Raw genomic sequence first — 16,192 nt, 5'->3', positions numbered from 1 at the left:
GGTCACATTTTGGAGAACTAGATGTTGACAAGTTAAAACATTAAATCACCTCTTGTGGTATAGTGTTCCTGATCTTAAGTCACAGAAGCTCCTGAAAGCTTCACTCTTCATCAGAAAGTACCAATGTTTCTCCTCTATTCTTCAGTAGATAAAGAATCGTACAAAATCTCTTTAAAATAATGACTATTAAATCTATGTCTAGGAATTTTTTTATGGTACTAACTTGAATCTAGTCTTATTTAGTTGACTTGGAACAATCAGTCAGCACATTTGGTTTCTATCTCAAAGGTTTGTGGTTTAATCCCACCCAGGGATATTTTTGATCTTGTGATCATATTTTGAAGAACCTTAGGTAGACAAGTTAAAACATAAAACCACCTCTTGTTATGCAGTATATCTAGACTTCTCTGATACAATTCCTCTTAAAAGTAGTTAATTACGTAAGTTTTTAGGAAACCATTGAAGCACATTTTAGTGTTTGTACCAATGTGTTTCTTTGTTCTTTAATGGATGAACAGTTTTACTAAATCTCTTTTTTAACATAATAAAAAAGATAGAACTGAGCCAAAATATTAATCTCAGTTTTGTATTGGTTTAATCAACAAATAATTATAAAAAAACAAAGATAGCAGAGGATGGTTTCGATCAATCGACCTCTGGGTTATGGGCCCAGCACGCTTCCGCTGCGCCACTCTGCTAATCATATAAACAGGTTCAGCTCCTGAAAGCTTACCTCTTGACAAGAAAGTACCAATTTGTTTTTTTGTTCTTCAATGGAGGAAGAGTTTTACAAAAGATCTCCAGATGTTGGCCTTTTACACATATTTCAATAAATCATTTTTAGATCACTAATTTGATACAACTTTAGAGGGGTCTCTGTGGCGCAATCGGTTAGCGCGTTCGGCTGTTAACCGAAAGGTTGGTGGTTCAATCCCACCCAGGGACGTAATCGACTTTTTGGTCACATTTTGGAGAACTAGATGTTGACAAGTTAAAACATTAAATCACCTCTTGTGGTATAGTGTTCCTGATCTTAAGTCACAGAAGCTCCTGAAAGCTTCACTCTTCATCAGAAAGTACCAATGTTTCTCCTCTGTTCTTCAGTAGATAAAGAATCTTACAAAAGCTCTTTAAAATAATGACTATTAAATCTATGTCTAGGAATTTTTTTATGGTACTAACTTGAATCTAGTCTTATTTTGTTGACTTGGAACAATCAGTCAGCACATTTGGTTTCTATCTCAAAGATTTGTGGTTTAATCCCACCCAGGGATATTTTTGACCGTGTGATCATATTTTGAAGAACCTTAGGTAGACAAGTTAAAACATAAAACCACCTCCTGTCATGCAGTATATCTAGACTTCTCTGATACAATTCCTCTTAAAAGTAGTTAATTACGTAAGTTTTTAGGAAACCATTGAAGCACATTTTAGTGTTTGTACCAATGTGTTTCTTTGTTCTTTAATGGATGAACAGTTTTACTAAATCTCTTTTTTAACATAATAAAAAAGATAGAACTGAGCCAAAATATTAATCTCAGTTTTGTATTGGTTTAATCAACAAATAATTATAAAAAAACAAAGATAGCAGAGGATGTTTTCGATCCATCGACCTCTGGGTTATGGGCCCAGCACGCTTCCGCTGCGCCACTCTGCTAATCATATAAACAGCTTCAGCTCCTGAAAGCTTACCTCTTGACAAGAAAGTACCAATTTGTTTTTTTGTTCTTCAATGGAGGAAGAGTTTTACAAAAGATCTCCAGATGTTGGCCTTTTATCACATATTTCAATAAATCATTTTTAGATCACTAATTTGATACAACTTTAGAGGGGTCTCTGTGGCGCAATCGGTTAGCGCGTTCGGCTGTTAACCGAAAGGTTGGTGGTTCAATCCCACCCAGGGACGTAATCGACTTTTTGGTCACATTTTGGAGAACTAGATGTTGACGAGTTAAAACATTAAATCACCTCTTGTGGTATAGTGTTCCTGATCTTAAAGCACAGAAGCTCCTGAAAGCTTCACTCTTCTTTAGAAAGTACCAATGTTTCTCCTCTGTTCTTCAGTAGATAAAGAATCTTACAAAAGCTCTTTAAAATAATGACTATTAAATCTATGTCTAGGAATTTTTTTATGGTACTAACTTGAATCTAGTCTTATTTTGTTGACTTGGAACAATCAGTCAGCACATTTGGTTTCTATCTCAAAGGTTTGTGGTTTAATCCCACCCAGGGATATTTTTGACCGTGTGATCATATTTTGAAGAACCTTAGGTAGACAAGTTAAAACATAAAACCACCTCTTGTTATGCAGTATATCTAGACTTCTCTGATACAATTCCTCTTAAAAGTAGTTAATTACGTAAGTTTTTAGGAAACCATTGAAGCACATTTTAGTGTTTGTACCAATGTGTTTCTTTGTTCTTTAATGGATGAACAGTTTTACTAAATCTCTTTTTTAACATAATAAAAAAGATAGAACTGAGCCAAAATATTAATCTCAGTTTTGTATTGGTTTAATCAACAAATAATTATAAAAAAACAAAGATAGCAGAGGATGGTTTCGATCCATCGACCTCTGGGTTATGGGCACAGCACGCTTCCGCTGCGCCACTCTGCTAATCATATAAACAGCTTCAGCTCCTGAAAGCTTACCTCTTGACAAGAAATTACCACTTTGTTTTTTTGTTCTTCAATGGAAGAAGAGTTTTACAAAAGATCTCCAGATGTTGGCCTTTTACACATATTTTAATAAATCATTTTTAGATCACTAATTTGATACAACTTTAGAGGGGTCTCTGTGGCGCAATCGGTTAGCGCGTTCGGCTGTTAACCGAAAGGTTGGTGGTTCAATCCCACCCAGGGACGTAATCGACTTTTTGGTCACATTTTGGAGAACTAGATGTTGACAAGTTAAAACATTAAATCACCTCTTGTGGTATAGTGTTCCTGATCTTAAGTCACAGAAGCTCCTGAAAGCTTCACTCTTCATCAGAAAGTACCAATGTTTCTCCTCTATTCTTCAGTAGATAAAGAATCGTACAAAATCTCTTTAAAATAATGACTATTAAATCTATGTCTAGGAATTTTTTTATGGTACTAACTTGAATCTAGTCTTATTTAGTTGACTTGGAACAATCAGTCAGCACATTTGGTTTCTATCTCAAAGGTTTGTGGTTTAATCCCACCCAGGGATATTTTTGATCTTGTGATCATATTTTGAAGAACCTTAGGTAGACAAGTTAAAACATAAAACCACCTCTTGTTATGCAGTATATCTAGACTTCTCTGATACAATTCCTCTTAAAAGTAGTTAATTACGTAAGTTTTTAGGAAACCATTGAAGCACATTTTAGTGTTTGTACCAATGTGTTTCTTTGTTCTTTAATGGATGAACAGTTTTACTAAATCTCTTTTTTAACATAATAAAAAAGATAGAACTGAGCCAAAATATTAATCTCAGTTTTGTATTGGTTTAATCAACAAATAATTATAAAAAAACAAAGATAGCAGAGGATGGTTTCGATCAATCGACCTCTGGGTTATGGGCCCAGCACGCTTCCGCTGCGCCACTCTGCTAATCATATAAACAGGTTCAGCTCCTGAAAGCTTACCTCTTGACAAGAAAGTACCAATTTGTTTTTTTGTTCTTCAATGGAGGAAGAGTTTTACAAAAGATCTCCAGATGTTGGCCTTTTACACATATTTCAATAAATCATTTTTAGATCACTAATTTGATACAACTTTAGAGGGGTCTCTGTGGCGCAATCGGTTAGCGCGTTCGGCTGTTAACCGAAAGGTTGGTGGTTCAATCCCACCCAGGGACGTAATCGACTTTTTGGTCACATTTTGGAGAACTAGATGTTGACAAGTTAAAACATTAAATCACCTCTTGTGGTATAGTGTTCCTGATCTTAAGTCACAGAAGCTCCTGAAAGCTTCACTCTTCATCAGAAAGTACCAATGTTTCTCCTCTGTTCTTCAGTAGATAAAGAATCTTACAAAAGCTCTTTAAAATAATGACTATTAAATCTATGTCTAGGAATTTTTTTATGGTACTAACTTGAATCTAGTCTTATTTTGTTGACTTGGAACAATCAGTCAGCACATTTGGTTTCTATCTCAAAGATTTGTGGTTTAATCCCACCCAGGGATATTTTTGACCGTGTGATCATATTTTGAAGAACCTTAGGTAGACAAGTTAAAACATAAAACCACCTCCTGTCATGCAGTATATCTAGACTTCTCTGATACAATTCCTCTTAAAAGTAGTTAATTACGTAAGTTTTTAGGAAACCATTGAAGCACATTTTAGTGTTTGTACCAATGTGTTTCTTTGTTCTTTAATGGATGAACAGTTTTACTAAATCTCTTTTTTAACATAATAAAAAAGATAGAACTGAGCCAAAATATTAATCTCAGTTTTGTATTGGTTTAATCAACAAATAATTATAAAAAAACAAAGATAGCAGAGGATGTTTTCGATCCATCGACCTCTGGGTTATGGGCCCAGCACGCTTCCGCTGCGCCACTCTGCTAATCATATAAACAGCTTCAGCTCCTGAAAGCTTACCTCTTGACAAGAAAGTACCAATTTGTTTTTTTGTTCTTCAATGGAGGAAGAGTTTTACAAAAGATCTCCAGATGTTGGCCTTTTATCACATATTTCAATAAATCATTTTTAGATCACTAATTTGATACAACTTTAGAGGTGTCTCTGTGGCGCAATCGGTTAGCGCGTTCGGCTGTTAACCGAAAGGTTGGTGGTTCAATCCCACCCAGGGACGTAATCGACTTTTTGGTCACATTTTGGAGAACTAGATGTTGACGAGTTAAAACATTAAATCACCTCTTGTGGTATAGTGTTCCTGATCTTAAAGCACAGAAGCTCCTGAAAGCTTCACTCTTCTTTAGAAAGTACCAATGTTTCTCCTCTGTTCTTCAGTAGATAAAGAATCTTACAAAAGCTCTTTAAAATAATGACTATTAAATCTATGTCTAGGAATTTTTTTATGGTACTAACTTGAATCTAGTCTTATTTTGTTGACTTGGAACAATCAGTCAGCACATTTGGTTTCTATCTCAAAGGTTTGTGGTTTAATCCCACCCAGGGATATTTTTGACCGTGTGATCATATTTTGAAGAACCTTAGGTAGACAAGTTAAAACATAAAACCACCTCTTGTTATGCAGTATATCTAGACTTCTCTGATACAATTCCTCTTAAAAGTAGTTAATTACGTAAGTTTTTAGGAAACCATTGAAGCACATTTTAGTGTTTGTACCAATGTGTTTCTTTATTCTTTAATGGATGAACAGTTTTACTAAATCTCTTTTTTAACATAATAAAAAAGATAGAACTGAGCCAAAATATTAATCTCAGTTTTGTATTGGTTTAATCAACAAATAATTATAAAAAAACAAAGATAGCAGAGGATGGTTTCGATCCATCGACCTCTGGGTTATGGGCCCAGCACGCTTCCGCTGCGCCACTCTGCTAATCATATAAACAGCTTCAGCTCCTGAAAGCTTACCTCTTGACAAGAAAGTACCAATTTGTTTTTTTGTTCTTCAATGGATGAATAGTTTTACAAAAGATCTCCAGATGTTGGCCTTTTACACATATTTCAATAAATCATTTTTAGATCACTAATTTGATACAACTTTAGAGGGGTCTCTGTGGCGCAATCGGTTAGCGCGTTCGGCTGTTAACCGAAAGGTTGGTGGTTCAATCCCACCGAGGGACGTAATCGACTTTTTGGTCACATTTTGGAGAACTAGATGTTGACAAGTTAAAACATTAAATCACCTCTTGTGGTATAGTGTTCCTGATCTTAAGTCACAGAAGCTCCTGAAAGCTTCACTCTTCATCAGAAAGTACCAATGTTTCTCCTCTGTTCTTCAGTAGATAAAGAATCTTACAAAAGCACTTTAAAATAATGACTATTAAATCTATGTCTAGGAATTTTTTTATGGTACTAACTTAATTCTAGTCTTATTTTGTTGACTTGGAACAATCAGTCAGCACATTTGGTTTCTATCTCAAAGATTTGTGGTTTAATCCCACCCAGGGATATTTTTGACCGTGTGATCATATTTTGAAGAACCTTAGGTAGACAAGTTAAAACATAAAACCACCTCTTGTTATGCAGTATATTTAGACTTCTCTGATACAATTTCTCTTAAAAGTAGTTAATTACGTAAGTTTTTAGGAAACCATTGAAGCACATTTTAGTGTTTGTACCAATGTGTTTCTTTGTTCTTTAATGGATAACCAGTTTTACTAAATCTCTTTTTTAACTTAATAAAAAAGATAGAACTGAGCCAAAATATTAATCTCAGTTTTGTATTGGTTTAATCATCAAATAATTATAAAAAAACAAAGATAGCAAAGGATGGTTTCGATCCATCGACCTCTGGGTTATGGGCCCAGTACGCTTCCGCTGCGCCACTCTGCTAATCATATAAACAGCTTCAGCTCCTGAAAGCTTACCTCTTGACAAGAAAGTACCAATTTGTTTTTTTGTTCTTCAATGGAGGAAGAGTTTTACAAAAGATCTCCAGATGTTGGCCTTTTATCACATATTTCAATAAATCATTTTTAGATCACTAATTTGATACAACTTTAGAGGGGTCTCTGTGGCGCGTTGGGCTGTTAACCGTAAGGTTGGTGGTTTAATCCCACCCAGGGACGTAATCGACTTTTTGGTCACATTTTGGAGAACTAGATGTTGACAAGTTAAAACATTAAATCACCTCTTGTGGTATAGTGTTCCTGATCTTAAAGCACAGAAGCTCCTGAAAGCTTCACTCTTCTTTAGAAAGTACCAATGTTTCTCCTCTGTTCTTCAGTAGATAAAGAATCTTACAAAAGCTCTTTAAAATAATGACTATTAAATCTATGTCTAGGAATTTTTTTATGGTACTAACTTGAATCTAGTCTTATTTTGTTGACTTGGAACAATCATTCAGCACATTTGGTTTCTATCTCAAAGGTTTGTGGTTTAATCCCACCCAGGGATATTTTTGACCGTGTGATCATATTTTGAAGAACCTTAGGTAGACAAGTTAAAACATAAAACCACCTCTTGTTATGCAGTATATCTAGACTTCTCTGATACAATTCCTCTTAAAAGTAGTTAATTACGTAAGTTTTTAGGAAACCATTGAAGCACATTTTAGTGTTTGTACCAATGTGTTTCTTTGTTCTTTAATGGATGAACAGTTTTACCAAATCTCTTTTTTAACATAATAAAAAAGATAGAACTGAGCCAAAATATTAATCTCAGTTTTGTATTGGTTTAATCAACAAATAATTATAAAAAAACAAAGATAGCAGAGGATGGTTTCGATCCATCGACCTCTGGGTTATGGGCCCAGCACGCTTCCGCTGCGCCACTCTGCTAATCATATAAACAGCTTCAGCTCCTGAAAGCTTACCTCTTGACAAGAAAGTACCAATTTGTTTTTTTGTTCTTCAATGGAGGAAGAGTTTTACAAAAGATCTCCAGATGTTGGCCTTTTACACATATTTCAATAAATCATTTTTAGATCACTAATTTGATACAACTTTAGAGGGGTCTCTGTGGCGCGTTCGGCTGTTAACCGAAAGGTTGGTGGTTCAATACCACCCAGGGACGTAATCGACTTTTTGGTCACATTTTGGAGAACTAGATGTTGACAAGTTAAAACATTAAATCACCTCTTGTGGTATAGTGTTCCTGATCTTAAGTCACAGAAGCTCCTGAAAGCTTCACTCTTCATCAGAAAGTACCAATGTTTCTCCTCTGTTCTTCAGTAGATAAAGAATCTTACAAAAGCTCTTTAAAATAATGACTATTAAATCTATGTCTAGGAATTTTTTTATGGTACTAACTTGAATCTAGTCTTATTTTGTTGACTTGGAACAATCAGTCAGCACATTTGGTTTCTATCTCAAAGGTTTGTGGTTTAATCCCACCCAGGGATATTTTTGACCGTGTGATCATATTTTGAAGAACCTTAGGTAGACAAGTTAAAACATAAAACCACCTCCTGTCATGCAGTATATCTAGACTTCTCTGATACAATTCCTCTTAAAAGTAGTTAATTAGGTAAGTTTTTAGGAAACCATTGAAGCACATTTTAGTGTTTGTACCAATGTGTTTCTTTGTTCTTTAATGGATGAACAGTTTTACTAAATCTCTTTTTTAACATAATAAAAAAGATAGAACTGAGCCAAAATATTAATCTCAGTTTTGTATTGGTTTAATCAACAAATAATTATAAAAAAACAAAGATAGCAGAGGATGGTTTCGATCCATCGACCTCTGGGTTATGGGCCCAGCACGCTTCCGCTGCACCACTCTGCTAATCATATAAACAGCTTCAGCTCCTGAAAGCTTACCTCTTGACAAGAAAGTACCAATTTGTTTTTTTGTTCTTCAATGGAGGAAGAATTTTACAAAAGATCTCCAGATGTTGGCCTTTTACACATATTTCAATAAATCATTTTTAGATCACTAATTTGATACAACTTTAGAGGGGTCTCTGTGGCGCGTTCGGCTGTTAACCGAAAGCTTGGTGGTTCAATCCCACCCAGGGACGTAATCGACTTTTTGGTCACATTTTGGAGAACTAGATGTTGACAAGTTAAAACATTAAATCACCTCTGCTGTTTCAACCTGGATGTCATCTCGCCACCTCAAACTTAAAATCACCTCTGCTGTTTCAACCTGGATGTCATCTCGCCACCTCAAACTTAATATCTCAAAAACAGAATTAATTATATTTCCGCCAATAAATAGTAGTTACCAACCTGATATCTCTATCGCTGTTGAGAAGATGACAATCACTCCTACCTCTCAAGCTCGCTGCCTAGGTGTTATCCTTGACTCAGAACTTTCCTTTGTACCCCACATTCAATCTGTCTCAAAATCATGCCACATGCACCTAAAAAACATATTTAAATTCGCCCTTACCTTACACAAGACACTGCAAAAACTCTAATCCATGCTCTCATCATCTCACGCATTGATTATTGCAATAGTCTCCTTATTGGCCTTCCCCAATACAGACTCTCACCACTACAGTCCATTATGAATGCAGCTGCAAGGCTAATCTTCCTAGCCAGACGTTCATCGTCTGCAAAGCTACTCTGTCAGTCACTTCATTGGTTACCTGTATTCTACCGTATTCAATACAAAATTCTTTTACTTACACACAAAGCCATAAACCAAACTACACCAACATACATATCTTCTCTTATCTCAAAATATCATCCAACACGACCTCTACGCTCCTCCCAAGATCTGCGTCTCTCATCCACACTCATTACCCGTTCCCATTCCCGACTGCAGGACTTTCTTCGGGCTGCACCCACTCTGTGGAATGCCCTCCCAAGCACAATAAGACTCTCCTCCAGTCTCCAAACCTATAAGCGTTCCCTGAAGACTCATCTCTTCAGGCAAGCTTATCAAATTCCAGAACCAGTCATAGAACCTTGCATTCTGGTGGAATCGATGCAATAAAGAATACAGTATATATCCTTATGTATCAGTGCCTATTTCCCTATAGATTGTAAGCTTGCGAGCAGGGCCCTCCTACATTTTGACTGTCTGTAAATACCCTGTTTTGTTGTATCACTGTCTGCTATTGTAAAGCGCAACGGAATATGCTGCGCTATATAAGAAACTGTTAATAAATAAATAAATAAATATAGTGTTCCTGATCTTAAAGCACAGAAGCTCCTGAAAGCTTCACTCTTCTTTAGAAAGTACCAATGTTTCTCCTCTGTTCTTCAGTAGATAACATTTTAGTGTTTGTACCAATGTGTTTCTTTGTTCTTTAATGGATGAACAGTTTTACTAAATCTCTTTTTTAACATAATAAAAAAGATAGAACTGAGCCAAAATATTAATCTCAGTTTTGTATTGGTTTAATCAACAAATAATTATAAAAAAACAAAGATAGCAGAGGATGGTTTCGATCCATCGACCTCTGGGTTATGGGCACAGCACGCTTCCGCTGCGCCACTCTGCTAATCATATAAACAGCTTCAGCTCCTGAAAGCTTACCTCTTGACAAGAAATTACCACTTTGTTTTTTTGTTCTTCAATGGAAGAAGAGTTTTACAAAAGATCTCCAGATGTTGGCCTTTTACACATATTTTAATAAATCATTTTTAGATCACTAATTTGATACAACTTTAGAGGGGTCTCTGTGGCGCAATCGGTTAGCGCGTTCGGCTGTTAACCGAAAGGTTGGTGGTTCAATCCCACCCAGGGACGTAATCGACTTTTTGGTCACATTTTGGAGAACTAGATGTTGACAAGTTAAAACATTAAATCACCTCTTGTGGTATAGTGTTCCTGATCTTAAGTCACAGAAGCTCCTGAAAGCTTCACTCTTCATCAGAAAGTACCAATGTTTCTCCTCTATTCTTCAGTAGATAAAGAATCGTACAAAATCTCTTTAAAATAATGACTATTAAATCTATGTCTAGGAATTTTTTTATGGTACTAACTTGAATCTAGTCTTATTTAGTTGACTTGGAACAATCAGTCAGCACATTTGGTTTCTATCTCAAAGGTTTGTGGTTTAATCCCACCCAGGGATATTTTTGATCTTGTGATCATATTTTGAAGAACCTTAGGTAGACAAGTTAAAACATAAAACCACCTCTTGTTATGCAGTATATCTAGACTTCTCTGATACAATTCCTCTTAAAAGTAGTTAATTACGTAAGTTTTTAGGAAACCATTGAAGCACATTTTAGTGTTTGTACCAATGTGTTTCTTTGTTCTTTAATGGATGAACAGTTTTACTAAATCTCTTTTTTAACATAATAAAAAAGATAGAACTGAGCCAAAATATTAATCTCAGTTTTGTATTGGTTTAATCAACAAATAATTATAAAAAAACAAAGATAGCAGAGGATGGTTTCGATCAATCGACCTCTGGGTTATGGGCCCAGCACGCTTCCGCTGCGCCACTCTGCTAATCATATAAACAGGTTCAGCTCCTGAAAGCTTACCTCTTGACAAGAAAGTACCAATTTGTTTTTTTGTTCTTCAATGGAGGAAGAGTTTTACAAAAGATCTCCAGATGTTGGCCTTTTACACATATTTCAATAAATCATTTTTAGATCACTAATTTGATACAACTTTAGAGGGGTCTCTGTGGCGCAATCGGTTAGCGCGTTCGGCTGTTAACCGAAAGGTTGGTGGTTCAATCCCACCCAGGGACGTAATCGACTTTTTGGTCACATTTTGGAGAACTAGATGTTGACAAGTTAAAACATTAAATCACCTCTTGTGGTATAGTGTTCCTGATCTTAAGTCACAGAAGCTCCTGAAAGCTTCACTCTTCATCAGAAAGTACCAATGTTTCTCCTCTGTTCTTCAGTAGATAAAGAATCTTACAAAAGCTCTTTAAAATAATGACTATTAAATCTATGTCTAGGAATTTTTTTATGGTACTAACTTGAATCTAGTCTTATTTTGTTGACTTGGAACAATCAGTCAGCACATTTGGTTTCTATCTCAAAGATTTGTGGTTTAATCCCACCCAGGGATATTTTTGACCGTGTGATCATATTTTGAAGAACCTTAGGTAGACAAGTTAAAACATAAAACCACCTCCTGTCATGCAGTATATCTAGACTTCTCTGATACAATTCCTCTTAAAAGTAGTTAATTACGTAAGTTTTTAGGAAACCATTGAAGCACATTTTAGTGTTTGTACCAATGTGTTTCTTTGTTCTTTAATGGATGAACAGTTTTACTAAATCTCTTTTTTAACATAATAAAAAAGATAGAACTGAGCCAAAATATTAATCTCAGTTTTGTATTGGTTTAATCAACAAATAATTATAAAAAAACAAAGATAGCAGAGGATGTTTTCGATCCATCGACCTCTGGGTTATGGGCCCAGCACGCTTCCGCTGCGCCACTCTGCTAATCATATAAACAGCTTCAGCTCCTGAAAGCTTACCTCTTGACAAGAAAGTACCAATTTGTTTTTTTGTTCTTCAATGGAGGAAGAGTTTTACAAAAGATCTCCAGATGTTGGCCTTTTATCACATATTTCAATAAATCATTTTTAGATCACTAATTTGATACAACTTTAGAGGGGTCTCTGTGGCGCAATCGGTTAGCGCGTTCGGCTGTTAACCGAAAGGTTGGTGGTTCAATCCCACCCAGGGACGTAATCGACTTTTTGGTCACATTTTGGAGAACTAGATGTTGACGAGTTAAAACATTAAATCACCTCTTGTGGTATAGTGTTCCTGATCTTAAAGCACAGAAGCTCCTGAAAGCTTCACTCTTCTTTAGAAAGTACCAATGTTTCTCCTCTGTTCTTCAGTAGATAAAGAATCTTACAAAAGCTCTTTAAAATAATGACTATTAAATCTATGTCTAGGAATTTTTTTATGGTACTAACTTGAATCTAGTCTTATTTTGTTGACTTGGAACAATCAGTCAGCACATTTGGTTTCTATCTCAAAGGTTTGTGGTTTAATCCCACCCAGGGATATTTTTGACCGTGTGATCATATTTTGAAGAACCTTAGGTAGACAAGTTAAAACATAAAACCACCTCTTGTTATGCAGTATATCTAGACTTCTCTGATACAATTCCTCTTAAAAGTAGTTAATTACGTAAGTTTTTAGGAAACCATTGAAGCACATTTTAGTGTTTGTACCAATGTGTTTCTTTGTTCTTTAATGGATGAACAGTTTTACTAAATCTCTTTTTTAACATAATAAAAAAGATAGAACTGAGCCAAAATATTAATCTCAGTTTTGTATTGGTTTAATCAACAAATAATTATAAAAAAACAAAGATAGCAGAGGATGGTTTCGATCCATCGACCTCTGGGTTATGGGCACAGCACGCTTCCGCTGCGCCACTCTGCTAATCATATAAACAGCTTCAGCTCCTGAAAGCTTACCTCTTGACAAGAAATTACCACTTTGTTTTTTTGTTCTTCAATGGAAGAAGAGTTTTACAAAAGATCTCCAGATGTTGGCCTTTTACACATATTTTAATAAATCATTTTTAGATCACTAATTTGATACAACTTTAGAGGGGTCTCTGTGGCGCAATCGGTTAGCGCGTTCGGCTGTTAACCGAAAGGTTGGTGGTTCAATCCCACCCAGGGACGTAATCGACTTTTTGGTCACATTTTGGAGAACTAGATGTTGACAAGTTAAAACATTAAATCACCTCTTGTGGTATAGTGTTCCTGATCTTAAGTCACAGAAGCTCCTGAAAGCTTCACTCTTCATCAGAAAGTACCAATGTTTCTCCTCTATTCTTCAGTAGATAAAGAATCGTACAAAATCTCTTTAAAATAATGACTATTAAATCTATGTCTAGGAATTTTTTTATGGTACTAACTTGAATCTAGTCTTATTTAGTTGACTTGGAACAATCAGTCAGCACATTTGGTTTCTATCTCAAAGGTTTGTGGTTTAATCCCACCCAGGGATATTTTTGATCTTGTGATCATATTTTGAAGAACCTTAGGTAGACAAGTTAAAACATAAAACCACCTCTTGTTATGCAGTATATCTAGACTTCTCTGATACAATTCCTCTTAAAAGTAGTTAATTACGTAAGTTTTTAGGAAACCATTGAAGCACATTTTAGTGTTTGTACCAATGTGTTTCTTTGTTCTTTAATGGATGAACAGTTTTACTAAATCTCTTTTTTAACATAATAAAAAAGATAGAACTGAGCCAAAATATTAATCTCAGTTTTGTATTGGTTTAATCAACAAATAATTATAAAAAAACAAAGATAGCAGAGGATGGTTTCGATCAATCGACCTCTGGGTTATGGGCCCAGCACGCTTCCGCTGCGCCACTCTGCTAATCATATAAACAGGTTCAGCTCCTGAAAGCTTACCTCTTGACAAGAAAGTACCAATTTGTTTTTTTGTTCTTCAATGGAGGAAGAGTTTTACAAAAGATCTCCAGATGTTGGCCTTTTACACATATTTCAATAAATCATTTTTAGATCACTAATTTGATACAACTTTAGAGGGGTCTCTGTGGCGCAATCGGTTAGCGCGTTCGGCTGTTAACCGAAAGGTTGGTGGTTCAATCCCACCCAGGGACGTAATCGACTTTTTGGTCACATTTTGGAGAACTAGATGTTGACAAGTTAAAACATTAAATCACCTCTTGTGGTATAGTGTTCCTGATCTTAAGTCACAGAAGCTCCTGAAAGCTTCACTCTTCATCAGAAAGTACCAATGTTTCTCCTCTGTTCTTCAGTAGATAAAGAATCTTACAAAAGCTCTTTAAAATAATGACTATTAAATCTATGTCTAGGAATTTTTTTATGGTACTAACTTGAATCTAGTCTTATTTTGTTGACTTGGAACAATCAGTCAGCACATTTGGTTTCTATCTCAAAGATTTGTGGTTTAATCCCACCCAGGGATATTTTTGACCGTGTGATCATATTTTGAAGAACCTTAGGTAGACAAGTTAAAACATAAAACCACCTCCTGTCATGCAGTATATCTAGACTTCTCTGATACAATTCCTCTTAAAAGTAGTTAATTACGTAAGTTTTTAGGAAACCATTGAAGCACATTTTAGTGTTTGTACCAATGTGTTTCTTTGTTCTTTAATGGATGAACAGTTTTACTAAATCTCTTTTTTAACATAATAAAAAAGATAGAACTGAGCCAAAATATTAATCTCAGTTTTGTATTGGTTTAATCAACAAATAATTATAAAAAAACAAAGATAGCAGAGGATGTTTTCGATCCATCGACCTCTGGGTTATGGGCCCAGCACGCTTCCGCTGCGCCACTCTGCTAATCATATAAACAGCTTCAGCTCCTGAAAGCTTACCTCTTGACAAGAAAGTACCAATTTGTTTTTTTGTTCTTCAATGGAGGAAGAGTTTTACAAAAGATCTCCAGATGTTGGCCTTTTATCACATATTTCAATAAATCATTTTTAGATCACTAATTTGATACAACTTTAGAGGTGTCTCTGTGGCGCAATCGGTTAGCGCGTTCGGCTGTTAACCGAAAGGTTGGTGGTTCAATCCCACCCAGGGACGTAATCGACTTTTTGGTCACATTTTGGAGAACTAGATGTTGACGAGTTAAAACATTAAATCACCTCTTGTGGTATAGTGTTCCTGATCTTAAAGCACAGAAGCTCCTGAAAGCTTCACTCTTCTTTAGAAAGTACCAATGTTTCTCCTCTGTTCTTCAGTAGATAAAGAATCTTACAAAAGCTCTTTAAAATAATGACTATTAAATCTATGTCTAGGAATTTTTTTATGGTACTAACTTGAATCTAGTCTTATTTTGTTGACTTGGAACAATCAGTCAGCACATTTGGTTTCTATCTCAAAGGTTTGTGGTTTAATCCCACCCAGGGATATTTTTGACCGTGTGATCATATTTTGAAGAACCTTAGGTAGACAAGTTAAAACATAAAACCACCTCTTGTTATGCAGTATATCTAGACTTCTCTGATACAATTCCTCTTAAAAGTAGTTAATTACGTAAGTTTTTAGGAAACCATTGAAGCACATTTTAGTGTTTGTACCAATGTGTTTCTTTATTCTTTAATGGATGAACAGTTTTACTAAATCTCTTTTTTAACATAATAAAAAAGATAGAACTGAGCCAAAATATTAATCTCAGTTTTGTATTGGTTTAATCAACAAATAATTATAAAAAAACAAAGATAGCAGAGGATGGTTTCGATCCATCGACCTCTGGGTTATGGGCCCAGCACGCTTCCGCTGCGCCACTCTGCTAATCATATAAACAGCTTCAGCTCCTGAAAGCTTACCTCTTGACAAGAAAGTACCAATTTGTTTTTTTGTTCTTCAATGGATGAATAGTTTTACAAAAGATCTCCAGATGTTGGCCTTTTACACATATTTCAATAAATCATTTTTAGATCACTAATTTGATACAACTTTAGAGGGGTCTCTGTGGCGCAATCGGTTAGCGCGTTCGGCTGTTAACCGAAAGGTTGGTGGTTCAATCCCACCGAGGGACGTAATCGACTTTTTGGTCACATTTTGGAGAACTAGATGTTGACAAGTTAAAACATTAAATCACCTCTTGTGGTATAGTGTTCCTGATCTTAAGTCACAGAAGCTCCTGAAAGCTTCACTCTTCATCAGAAAGTACCAATGTTTCTCCTCTGTTCTTCAGTAGATAAAGAATCT

At 35.5% G+C, this 16,192-nt stretch overlaps 13 non-coding genes across 13 annotated transcripts; all 13 read left to right on the top strand.

The window, feature by feature from the left end:
* Nucleotides 1-872: 872 nt before the first annotated feature.
* On the top strand, nucleotides 873-946 carry TRNAN-GUU (transfer RNA asparagine (anticodon GUU)). Its single transcript has one exon. It is a non-coding gene; the product is annotated as a tRNA-Asn (tRNA).
* An 886-nt stretch (nucleotides 947-1,832) lies between these two features.
* Nucleotides 1,833-1,906, top strand: TRNAN-GUU (transfer RNA asparagine (anticodon GUU)). The gene has a single exon. It is a non-coding gene; the product is annotated as a tRNA-Asn (tRNA).
* An 885-nt stretch (nucleotides 1,907-2,791) lies between these two features.
* On the top strand, nucleotides 2,792-2,865 carry TRNAN-GUU (transfer RNA asparagine (anticodon GUU)). The gene has a single exon. It is a non-coding gene; the product is annotated as a tRNA-Asn (tRNA).
* Nucleotides 2,866-3,750: 885 nt separating this feature from the next.
* TRNAN-GUU (transfer RNA asparagine (anticodon GUU)) lies at nucleotides 3,751-3,824 on the top strand. The gene has a single exon. It is a non-coding gene; the product is annotated as a tRNA-Asn (tRNA).
* Nucleotides 3,825-4,710: 886 nt separating this feature from the next.
* Nucleotides 4,711-4,784, top strand: TRNAN-GUU (transfer RNA asparagine (anticodon GUU)). Its single transcript has one exon. It is a non-coding gene; the product is annotated as a tRNA-Asn (tRNA).
* An 885-nt stretch (nucleotides 4,785-5,669) lies between these two features.
* TRNAN-GUU (transfer RNA asparagine (anticodon GUU)) lies at nucleotides 5,670-5,743 on the top strand. Its single transcript has one exon. It is a non-coding gene; the product is annotated as a tRNA-Asn (tRNA).
* A 4,447-nt stretch (nucleotides 5,744-10,190) lies between these two features.
* Nucleotides 10,191-10,264, top strand: TRNAN-GUU (transfer RNA asparagine (anticodon GUU)). The gene has a single exon. It is a non-coding gene; the product is annotated as a tRNA-Asn (tRNA).
* Nucleotides 10,265-11,149: 885 nt separating this feature from the next.
* Nucleotides 11,150-11,223, top strand: TRNAN-GUU (transfer RNA asparagine (anticodon GUU)). Its single transcript has one exon. It is a non-coding gene; the product is annotated as a tRNA-Asn (tRNA).
* An 886-nt stretch (nucleotides 11,224-12,109) lies between these two features.
* TRNAN-GUU (transfer RNA asparagine (anticodon GUU)) lies at nucleotides 12,110-12,183 on the top strand. The gene has a single exon. It is a non-coding gene; the product is annotated as a tRNA-Asn (tRNA).
* An 885-nt stretch (nucleotides 12,184-13,068) lies between these two features.
* Nucleotides 13,069-13,142, top strand: TRNAN-GUU (transfer RNA asparagine (anticodon GUU)). The gene has a single exon. It is a non-coding gene; the product is annotated as a tRNA-Asn (tRNA).
* An 885-nt stretch (nucleotides 13,143-14,027) lies between these two features.
* On the top strand, nucleotides 14,028-14,101 carry TRNAN-GUU (transfer RNA asparagine (anticodon GUU)). The gene has a single exon. It is a non-coding gene; the product is annotated as a tRNA-Asn (tRNA).
* An 886-nt stretch (nucleotides 14,102-14,987) lies between these two features.
* TRNAN-GUU (transfer RNA asparagine (anticodon GUU)) lies at nucleotides 14,988-15,061 on the top strand. Its single transcript has one exon. It is a non-coding gene; the product is annotated as a tRNA-Asn (tRNA).
* Nucleotides 15,062-15,946: 885 nt separating this feature from the next.
* Nucleotides 15,947-16,020, top strand: TRNAN-GUU (transfer RNA asparagine (anticodon GUU)). The gene has a single exon. It is a non-coding gene; the product is annotated as a tRNA-Asn (tRNA).
* Nucleotides 16,021-16,192: the final 172 nt, after the last annotated feature.

Source organism: Crinia signifera, chromosome 3 (genome assembly GCF_055691185.1).
Source record: "Crinia signifera chromosome 3, ASM5569118v1, whole genome shotgun sequence".
Lineage (NCBI taxonomy): Eukaryota > Metazoa > Chordata > Amphibia > Anura > Myobatrachidae > Crinia > Crinia signifera.
Note: the sequence above shows the minus strand (reverse complement) of the source record. Positions and strands in the feature narration are given on the sequence as shown.